The sequence below is a fragment of the Bubalus bubalis genome, chromosome 16 (genome assembly GCF_019923935.1).
Source record: "Bubalus bubalis isolate 160015118507 breed Murrah chromosome 16, NDDB_SH_1, whole genome shotgun sequence".
Lineage (NCBI taxonomy): Eukaryota > Metazoa > Chordata > Mammalia > Artiodactyla > Bovidae > Bubalus > Bubalus bubalis.
Window position 1 is genome coordinate 58,923,032 of NC_059172.1, and position 10,301 is coordinate 58,933,332.

The 10,301-nt window shown below is 50.4% G+C and overlaps 1 long non-coding RNA gene across 1 annotated transcript; it reads left to right on the plus strand.

The window, feature by feature from the left end:
- The first annotated feature begins 7,105 nt into the window (after positions 1-7,105).
- On the plus strand, positions 7,106-9,424 carry LOC123329658. The gene is made up of 2 exons (XR_006545167.1): positions 7,106-7,302; positions 7,876-9,424. It is a non-coding gene; the product is annotated as an uncharacterized LOC123329658 (long non-coding RNA).
- Positions 9,425-10,301: the final 877 nt, after the last annotated feature.

Consider the following 10,301-nt stretch of genomic DNA (forward strand, 5'->3'; position numbering starts at 1 on the left):
AGTGAGTATCTCCAGAGAGACCAGCAGAATCTGAAAGGCCTTCCAATACAGCCTTGCACATCACATAGTAGCATTCCAGCTGCACCCTGACTCTCTAAGGCAGGTACAGAGTCCTCTCAGGACTTTCAAGGGGAGGAGACCCAGACTCTACGTTTTGATGGAAGAGCGTCAAGGAGTTTACGGCCATGCTTTGAGACTGTCGGCTATTGTTAAACAGTTTCTTAGGTTCAGAGGGTTATCCAGCCCTGTCCAGAAGTACTGCAGTATTTCAGTGCAGGTCCTGCAACTGAACTGCCTGGGCTCAAGTCACATGCGCTTTGTGAATTAGCCATGTGAGGTTGGGCAAGTTACTTACTATTCTGAGTCTCGGTTTCCTTATCTGTTAAATGAGGTTAAATAATTCTTCACTCACAAGATTGTTGTAAGGATTAACTTAACATATACTAAGAATTTAGGGCTTCCCAGGTGGCGCTAGGGGTAAACCCTGCTGCCAACAGGAGATCTAAGAGATGCAGTTTTGATCCCTGGGTCAAGACGATCCCCTGGAGGAGGACATAGCAACCCACTCCAGCATTGTTGCCTGGAGAATCCAATGGACAGAGGAGACTGGTGGGCTACAGTCCACAGGGTCACAAAGAGTCAGACATTACTGAGCGACTTAGAACGTATGCAAGAACTTAAAACAGAACCTGTCATATTGTTGGCATTCTACAAGTATTAGCAGCTATTGTTATTATTCCCATTTTATAGATGAGAAAATTGAGGTGCAGAGAAGGTAATTATCAGCCTCTGTCATGTAACTAGTATTTGAACCCAATCCCAACAGATTCCAAAGCCAAAAAGTCTCCCTGAGTCCCTGATAGCAGCACCTTTTCCTTCTACCACATGAGAATCTTTCCCAACATTAAAATTCCTTTATGTATGGAGATTTGGAATTTGGGCCCCCAGACCTTTGCAGAAGGACCTACTCTGGACTTGTGACCCACCTTGACTCTGACCATATTAGTCAAGCTGCACGGCCATGGATGAGGGGAACCAGGCCCCCAATTTGGCCTGCCCTGCACACATCTGCGGAGAAGGCAATGGCACCCCACTCCAGTACTCTTGCCTAGAAAATGCCATGGACAGAGGGGCCTGGTGGGCTGCAGTCCATGGGGTCGCTAGGAGTCAGACACTACTGAGTGACTTCACGTTCACTTTTCACTTTCATGCATTGGAGAAGGAAATGGCAACCCACTCCAGTGTTCGTGCCTGGAGAATCCCAGGGACGGGGGAGCCTGGTGGGCTGCCGTCTATGGGGTCGCACAGAGTTGGACACGACTGAAGCGACTTAGCAGCAGCAGCAGTCATCTGACCCTTACAGGTTGAGAGGGTAGAGATATGAGGAGAGAGTCCACAAATAGCAGAAAGAGTACCTCGTGGTGTTCAAGGACTGGGGAAACAACACAGGATCTGACTACAAAAGGCAGGTGTTTCTGAGACTCTTGAGTCTTGGTTTCCAGCTCTTTAAAGGCTACTGCTCTGTCCACCATTCATTCATTGTGAGAACCTGAGGGTGATAAAGCTCCTGGTGAACACCCAAGTCCTGGCCACGCATCGGTTATGAATTCAGCCCAGCAGAGGATGAGGTGTCTGCCTTGAAGTACAGCCCCACTTCAGAGCCTGTATAAGCTGGGGTGTGGACAGGTCAGCCCTGACGTGGAGATGGAAGGCCATTGCTTTGGATGATGTGCCCTGGGGAGGGCAGCTGGTGGGGGCTTCAACTTGCCTGTATGCCTTTTGGGCAGGTGAATACACTCACAGACACTCAGACACACACAGATATGAACACATGCAGTCTGTGCACTGATGAGTGTGCTCACACACATGCACACACGTGCACACACGTGCACACAGTATGCTTCTCAGACACCTGCTCCAACAGAAGTGCTTCAGATAAACATCTGTTGCCACCAGGCCCAGACATGCCCTCTGGAAGCTGAGGATTGCCTGGGGTCCTGGGGGGCCCTGCTGGAAGGACACCTTCCTTTGGCTTCTAGAATATGCAGCTTCTTTTCAGCATCCACTGCCAGGAAGCCTCCAGCCCCACATGGGTGCTAAAGCCCAGCTTCTGTGTAAGTTGCCTCATGCTTAAATGGCCCCCTCTTGATCTCTCGTCATCTCTGGGCTTTCATCTTCCTTTCTCTGCTTCTTCAGCCCCTCTTTTTCATTCTGGAGTGGAAGCCTCCAGAAGGGCATGTGACCCCTTCCCAAGGCCCATGCCCTGACTCTGTTGCCAAGGAAGGAAAGGAGGTAAGGTGGGTCTCTGGGGTCCAGCGTATGAGCAAACCCCCAAGCTGAAGAAGCACCCTGCTTTCCATTCCCAAATCCTGAGAAGATAAACAGCAAACTCCATAAACCCAAAGCAGAGCTGTTTAAAAAATAGGCCCATGAGTGAGGTGGTGGGTCCCACTCCCCATCCATCTGAAGGGAGGAATGCAGGAGGGGTTGGGCCCCCGAGCATCCTGACGCTGGTTCTCCCCTGGGAGAGGATTCGTTCCTCCCTCAGTGAGACACCACTTCCTTTAGGACCCCCAGGCTGGGAGTGCAGGGCGCATGGCTGAACAGAGGAACTGAGGCCGGCCAGACCACTGAGGCACGTGAGTGTGTGAGGCACATGAGTGTGCGTGCATGCTTAGTCACTCAGCCGTGTCTGACTCTTCACAACCCTATGGACTGTAGCCCGCCAGGCTCCTCTCTCCATGGGATTCTCCAGGCAAGAATACTAGAGTGGGTTGCCATGCTCTGCTCTAGGGGATCTTCCCAACCCAGGGATCGAACTCACCTCTCTTACGTCTCCGGTATTGGCAGGTGGGAAGCTCATGTGGTCAACATGCATAATCTCACCTGGATGAGCCTAAAAGTGCATCTCCAGGTAACATTTCAGGCTCTTCAAGTCACTTTGACCCTCTGAGCTCAATGGGGCATTACTGCCACCCCATTTCTCAATGAAGGAAATTGAGACGCTGTGGGGTTATTACTGGTGGTTCACTGTGAGTCCCACCGATGTGAGACAGGCAGAGAATGGCCGGTTACCGATCACCGAATACGCTGGATTAACTTCTCACAGCTATCCCAATCTCTTCTCCTTATCCCTGAGGAGTCCACTGGTCAGGCCCATAGTTTGCAGGGGCCAGGCAGGACGTCCCACAGGGGTCTTCCTGAGCCCACTCCTCCATGTTGGTCTCCAGGGCTCCTGGCTGAGGGCCCCTGATTATTGAAAGTAAGCCTCCCCCAAGCAAGGCATGTAGTCTACAAGGGCTTCACATCCCCCCTTCAGCTGCCCTGCCATGTCTTTGCAGAATTGGTCCTATTGTGGCTTTATTGTTGTGGTTTATTTATAGTTTTTGTTTTATACTATTGTTTTATACTGTTATTACTCCAGGCCTCAGGAAAAGCAGGGGCACAGAGTTGAAGGGGCCTGCTCACCTAAGACTAGAGAGTGGCTGAGCTGGGCATTGCCTGAGAAGGAAGCCCAAAGTCAGGGATACCACCAATCTGCCCTGGTCACTCTTTGGTTCACAAGCCAGTGAACCTCTCTTTGGATTTTCAAAATTGTAGAAGCTAGATTTTGTCCAAAGTTGGGACAAGGCCAGCCGCCTTGAAGCCAGGTCTTTCAGAGCAAGGGGCTTGAAGAACCAGGGGAGGCAGCCAAAAGTCATCCTTTCCCTCCAGCACAGGCTTGTACACACACACACACACACATCCCATGGTTAGGTGGGAAAACTCATGATTCTCTTCTGTTTCTTTCTGTTCTCGGTGATTTGGGTCAATAAAATGTGTGTGTGAGAAAGACTGGAGAAGGGGGGATAAGAGTTCCAAACTCCAGGAAAAGGATAATCCATTCAGCCTGATCTCCTAGGAAAAACAGGCATGGGCTTTGAGATTGGATGTCAGTGGTGTGTAATTGGCTGCAAATCCCTGTGTCCCCGGCAGGAGTCCTTCCAGGCATCCATGGGGCTCTATGTCCCCTTGGCTCCTTCCCATCTGCTTAAACCACAGCAACTCTTTCAGTCTCAGCATAGACCATGACAGACCCAGAAGGGACTCCTCTTACAAGGCCCCTGATGAAGGTCGTCCAGCCCCTGTTTAAGCCCCTCAGGAGTGGGGCTCTCTTTGCTTCAATTTTCTCTAACGCTGCTGACCAACGGGTAGGCATTTGGGACAGACAACTGTCAACTCGGCCTTCTGTGGTACGAGGGGAGCCCAGAGGCCTTCCAGCCCCTGGTGTCTCCCAGCCAGTTTGATTACTAGAAATCCCACAGGGCCAGCTCTCCTTTAGTGCATCTTAGTCATCGCCTCGGAGAAGGCAATGCAACCCCATTCCAGTACTCTTGCCTGGAAAACCCCATGGATGGAGGAGCCTGGTAGGCTGCAGTCCATGGGTCGCTAAGAGTTGGACACGACTGAGCAACTTCACTTTCACTTTTCACTTTCATGCATTGGAGAAGGAAATGGCGACCCACTCCAGTGTTCTTGCCTGGAGAATCCCAGGGACGGGGGAGCCTGGTGGGCTGCCGTCTATGGGGTCGCACAGAGTCGGACACGACTGAAGCGACTTAGCAGCAGCGGCAGCAGCAGCAGTCATCGCCTCTTTGTGGCCCCTTCGGAGGAACTGGAGGTGAAGAAAGAGGAGAGGGGAAAGGAGGTGGGGATGAAGGAGAGGGAGGAGTTCCTTTCTGCTCACTCTCTGTCTTTCAAGCCTGGAACTTGGGGGAGTGTGTTGCCCTGGAAGAAGAAGCTGCTTCTTCACATGGTAGGAAGCAAAGATGGGTTGTCTGAAAGCAGACACATCCCGCCCACCAAGTTCCTCTGGGAGGAGGTATAGGGCAGTGATGAATGGGTTTGGGAGTCAGAGCACCCTGGCTTTGAATGCCAGACTTACCTTTCACAGAGCTCTATAACCTGAGGCTAATTAAATTCTCTGAGCCTCAGTTAAGTCCTCTGAAACCTGGAGATAACACCACCACCACCCCCAGCCTCATAAGGTTGCTCAGGATTAAATAAGATGATGTAAAATATTTGGCACATGCTTAGCACATAAAGGCTCCCCAGGTGGTGCAGTGGTCAAGAATCTGCCTGCTAATGCAGGAGACACGAGAGACGCAAGTTCAGTCCCTGTGTTGGCAAGATCCTGCGGAGTAGGAAATGGCAACCCACTCCAGTATTCTTGCCTGGAAAATTCCATGGATAGAGGAGCCTGGCGGACTACAGTCTATGGGGTCACAAAGTGTCGGACACGACTGAGCGCACACACAATCCCACAATTCTAACAGCACATACAAGGTGCTCAATAAATAATCATTGTTATGAAGCCCAGAATACTGTCATTTGGGAGCGAGAGGATGAAAGTCGAATTGTAACGACAAACGGTAACAACTGTGAAGGGCTTACAATGATTTTGGAGAAGGAAATGGCAACCCACTCCAGTGTTCTTGCCTGGAGAATCCCAGGGATGGGGGAGCCTAGTGGGCTGCCTTCTATGGGGTCGCACAGAGTTGGACACGACTGAAGCGACTTAGCAGCAGCAATACAATGATTTTACATGTATCAACTAAGGGAATTCTAACAACAGCCCTGTGAGGTTGCTGCTATTATTTGCTCCATTTCGCAGATGGACAAGCTGAGGTGAGAAGTTGAAAAACTCTGCCCAGTTGCATACAGTGGAATATTGTTTGGCCTAAAAAAGGAAAGAAATTTGGACACATGCTGTTACTTAAATGACCCTTGAAAACACTATGCCACGTGAAATAAGCCAGACACAAAAAGACAAATACTGTACAATGCTGCTTGTAGGAGGTACCTAGAACAGGTAAATTCAAAGAGACAGAAAGTAGAATGAAGTTTATCAGGGCAGCTGGGAGAAGGGGAGATAGGGGTTGTTTATGGGTTCAGAGTTCATCATTTGCAAGATAAAATGTTCTGGAGGTCTGTATGCAAAACAGTGGGAATATACTTAACTGTACACTTGAAACGGTCAAGGTGGTAAATTTTACGGTATGTGCATTTATCACAAATATTTAAAAGATAAGTGTATCATCCTACTTTTAAAATGGGATTTAGACACGCGGCTATGAGTGTTTCTATACACACACAAGTGTAGCTGAACGTCTTCCCTCCAAAGTGGTAACCGTGCTTGTTGGTGTGTATCGGAATATGAGTTTGTAAGTTTTCCATGTTTTCTGTAGCAACAGATAAGTCTGCAATAAAATAAACTTATAAAAAGGAGAGTTTTTTTTTAATAAACAATGTCAATATAGTATTTTTTTCAAAAAGAAAGACCTAGAGAAAAATACCAGCAGTTTCACAGGGTTGTTGTCCCTAGTGGGTATGCAAATATACACGAGTGCCCCTAGACAGACCATTTCCGTGCTCTAGCTCTTCTTTCTCCACTTCTGGGAAACACTGCAAGCCGAGAGTCACTGGCCGGCATGGGCTTGGAAAGGGAGGAAAAAATATACCTTCCTGATCCTGAGCATAACTATTGGCACATGTGAGTGGCTGAGTTAGGTCCTGCCATGCCTCCATCCCTACTGGAGAGAAAGGGAAGGCCTACAGGGATCAGAAGACAATGGAGGCAGGGGGATGGATCCAAAGACTTCACAAAACACATCACCTCCCCTCTCCCTTGCCTGCCCCACCCCCACCACATAGGTAGCTCTATTCTGCCACAGACTGGCTCTTTCAAATTGGGTGCATCCCTCCATCCTCTCATTTGCTGGCGGTAGGAAATAAATCAAGGCCGGGCTCTCGCAACTGTCTCTCTGAAGTTTAAAACAACACAATGCAGATCCGTCTCCCCTGGCCAGAAACCCAGGTCATCGCCTCCCTGGGCCCCCTCCCACTCTGGATGCTGCCTTCAGCGCATATTAAAATGCGTCTCCAAGGGGTGCTTTAGAGGCAGGCATGGCAGGGGCAGCGATCTAGCACCAACCAGACAGCAGGACCCCTGGGCGGGCGGTTCTCATAGCCCCATCCACTAAGAAAGTCTCATGGAGAGAGCCAGGAAGCAAATGCCTTTCTATCAGCCAAAGCCATGCTAATTGCCACCAGGGAGAAGGGCAGAGTTCACCCAGGTAACAGGTGCGCCTTGTCTTAATGAAGACCGACTTGTTTGCCCAGAGCTGCCTGTAGAGGTGGGAGGAGGTGGGGGAGAAGGGAGGTTGGCCGCTCGGCTCGGGACCGGATGCCCCCTAATTAGAGGAGCTTGCTTTGTCCCCTCCATGACCCTCCCCAGGGCTCAACATGCTTCAAGAAGGGGAGGTAAATGCCTAAAAGAATGGTGGTGACTGTGGATTACTTACAGGGGGTGTATTGACTTTGTGGGGTATCACTGACCTTCTTACTGCCAAGAAAGGTTGAATTAGTGGAGCCGCAGGGACAGTGATGGGACAAGAGGGAGAAGAGAGGAAGACAGAGTAAGAGGAGAAGGAAGAATGCAAGTGAGCCCTGGGAAGGGAGATGGGGGATGAGAGCTGGGGGTGTGCAGCTCTGAGTGCCATTCAATATCAAGTGTTTATTATTTGTGTGGCACTGGCCTGGGCAATGGGGACACAGGGAAAGAATAACCGTGGTCCTTGCTCTAAATCTGGCTGGGAAGGCCGCCGCGTAAATAGACAATTACCGCACAATGCGAGGCTCTGCTGAGTGTCGTGGGAGCAGAGAAGAGACAGAAGGCCGGAGAGGAACGAAGAGGGAGTTAGGGAGTTGAACTAGGCTGTCTCCCCAGTAGGGCCACAGATCAATTGTCAAGAGTGGGCAGCAATGCTTGGGGCTTATAAGAGGCTGTTCACCTTTCAACAGACCTAAGCTCCTCCCTTCTGCTTTCCTTCTCAGCCACACCTCCTGCTAAGCAGCAGCGACAGATGGATGCAAGAGAGCACAGAGATCTCAGGGACTGGCCCATGGTAGCTCAGTCTGGCTTGAGTCCAGCTGTCCTATCCAACAGCTCGTCCATCTCTCCTTCGTCCAGACTTAACTGATGAAAATCGCTCACTGTGGAACTGATCAAAGTTGAAAGGATGGAGTCCTGGAATGACCAACCAACAACCAAAACTATCCATGACCCAGACCTTTTGCCTAAAGCTCATCACAGCAGTGCAAACTGGCTATCGGTTTCCCCTGGGAAAACAAGCTCAGCGAGGCTACATAACCTGCCCATCATCACAGTTTTCTGGAGGCTGAGCTGGAATCTCAAGCCAGGTCTCGGTGACCCACCATCCTGTGTTCTGCGTGCCTTCACATCTCAGGACAGCGAGGCTTCTAGTAAGAGTTAAGGGGAAGACTAAGGACAAGAATGAGTGGAGACGGCATCTCAAAAGTGATCCAGTGCCGAGAGCTGGAATCTCAGTTAATTCCATCCTATGATTTATTAGTTGCAAACAAGGGGTTGGGGAGGACAACACAGTTGTATTGGTTTTGTGTTGTGATTTTTTTTTTTAATCTCTGAGATGTCCCAAAATGTTTACCTTGTAAATTTGTTCAGTGGAGAGGTGGGTAAACACAAGCTTTCGGAATGTGATCAGCATGGCCAGCCTGAACGCCAGGCAGGTTTGCCGGGGTAGATGTAAGACACTGCATACAGCATGTGGGGGCGGCGAGACTCCCTGAGCAGGAAGCGCGACCTCAGCATGTAGACCGCAGCCCCCACCAAGGCCAGAGAGGACAGGCATGCGCTGGGCTGCCTACGTGGTCCCTCGGGGTCCACCCCACCCCCCCGGAGGGCAAGGCCAAGCTGTACGCAGCACACCCATTTCAAGCCTCGCTGCCTGCAGTAAAATGCTGTCTCCATGGGTCAGCCTTTCCCATCTCAACAGCCCATGTTCCCGCTTGACTACAGAGCTTTAATCAGGCCTGGCCCCAATCAGACATGCAGTCCTAGCATTTGAAATGCATCCTGGGTGACCACAGGAGAAGGTCAAAGACCCTGGGAGGGAGATGTGGGCTCTGTCTGACAGCTCGATGGGAACCTGGGAGGTAGTGAGCATCCCGTCACTGGCAGCATCCAAGAAGTCATCAGATGGTCATCTGCGTAGCCTAGTGTACCTTCAAAGGACACAGACTCCAGAGTGACACTGGTCTGAGTTGGAATTCCGGCTCCACTGTTCATTGGCTTAAGTTCCTCCAGCCTCTGTTTACCCATCAGAAATGGGGGTAAATAATGGCTTCAATCATCTCCTGGGGTGGTTGTGAGCAGAAGGTGCATGAACAGGGGTAAGCACAGAGCCCAGCATTTTGTGAAGTGCTCAGGAAGTAACAATAGCGATGAGGTAAAAGCAGCAGACATGCTCAGGTGAGGAGGAGGAGGAAGACAGAGCTCGCAGGGAGGCATTTAGTAAGGAGGGATCTCAGGGGGTCCAGCCAGAGCAAATACCACCTTATTAGCTGTTCTCCTCTCTGAAACTCTAAAGACCCTCTTAGATGGTGATCCTCTTATCCCACAATAAAACCCACCCAATCCCCCTACCTCCCTTGTGAGTCAGATGCTCCCTAACCACAACGGGTTGGACAGTGGGATGCAATTCTGCCAGTCAGATCGCTGCTTGTCAGCATTTTGCAAACCACTGTCTTATTGGCTGTAAGGGCAATGATATCAAAAAGACCTCAGGGTGACTTCACAGTTGGGAAAAATACCTGCCCCTAAGTCATACCCTCTGCCCTGGGCTAAGGGTCAAACCCCTCCCTCCTCGCACCCCCAGGAAATTCCTTTTTTCATTTGCTATAAAGTGATTTCTGCTGAAGTGTGTGTTTTTGAAGTGGAAAATTGAAAACACAAGATTCATTCCCAAAGAAAACGGTGAGTTCACAGATGAGAAATCACTCGAGCTCTTGGTCCCAAGGGTTACTTGGCAGGTGTGAGGGGGGCAACCGCACTTTCTCCCTCTCTCAATCCAGAACCAAGGATAGACTAAGAGCCAGAGAAATGGGGATCCAAACCTCACCTTTATTTCTGATCCTGTTAAATGAGATGGCATGGCTCAGGTCGGGCCAAGATGACTTGCCACCACACCCCTGAACTGATCCGATCCCCTCAAACGCTAGGGTTGCCTGGCTGGATCAGAGCCTGCCCCGTGAATCTCACCTCAATGCTGACAGCAGAGCCTGTGTGCTTTGTAGACAAACCCGTCCCAAAAGGGAAGAGGAGAGGGAAGAGCGTAGGTCATGCATAAACCTGAGAGCGACAAATCACTCTGCTGGGTGAGGAAGGGGACAGCAAGGGGCCAGGGATGTTACTCGAGGGAGGTCCCTCCATGCGGAAGCCA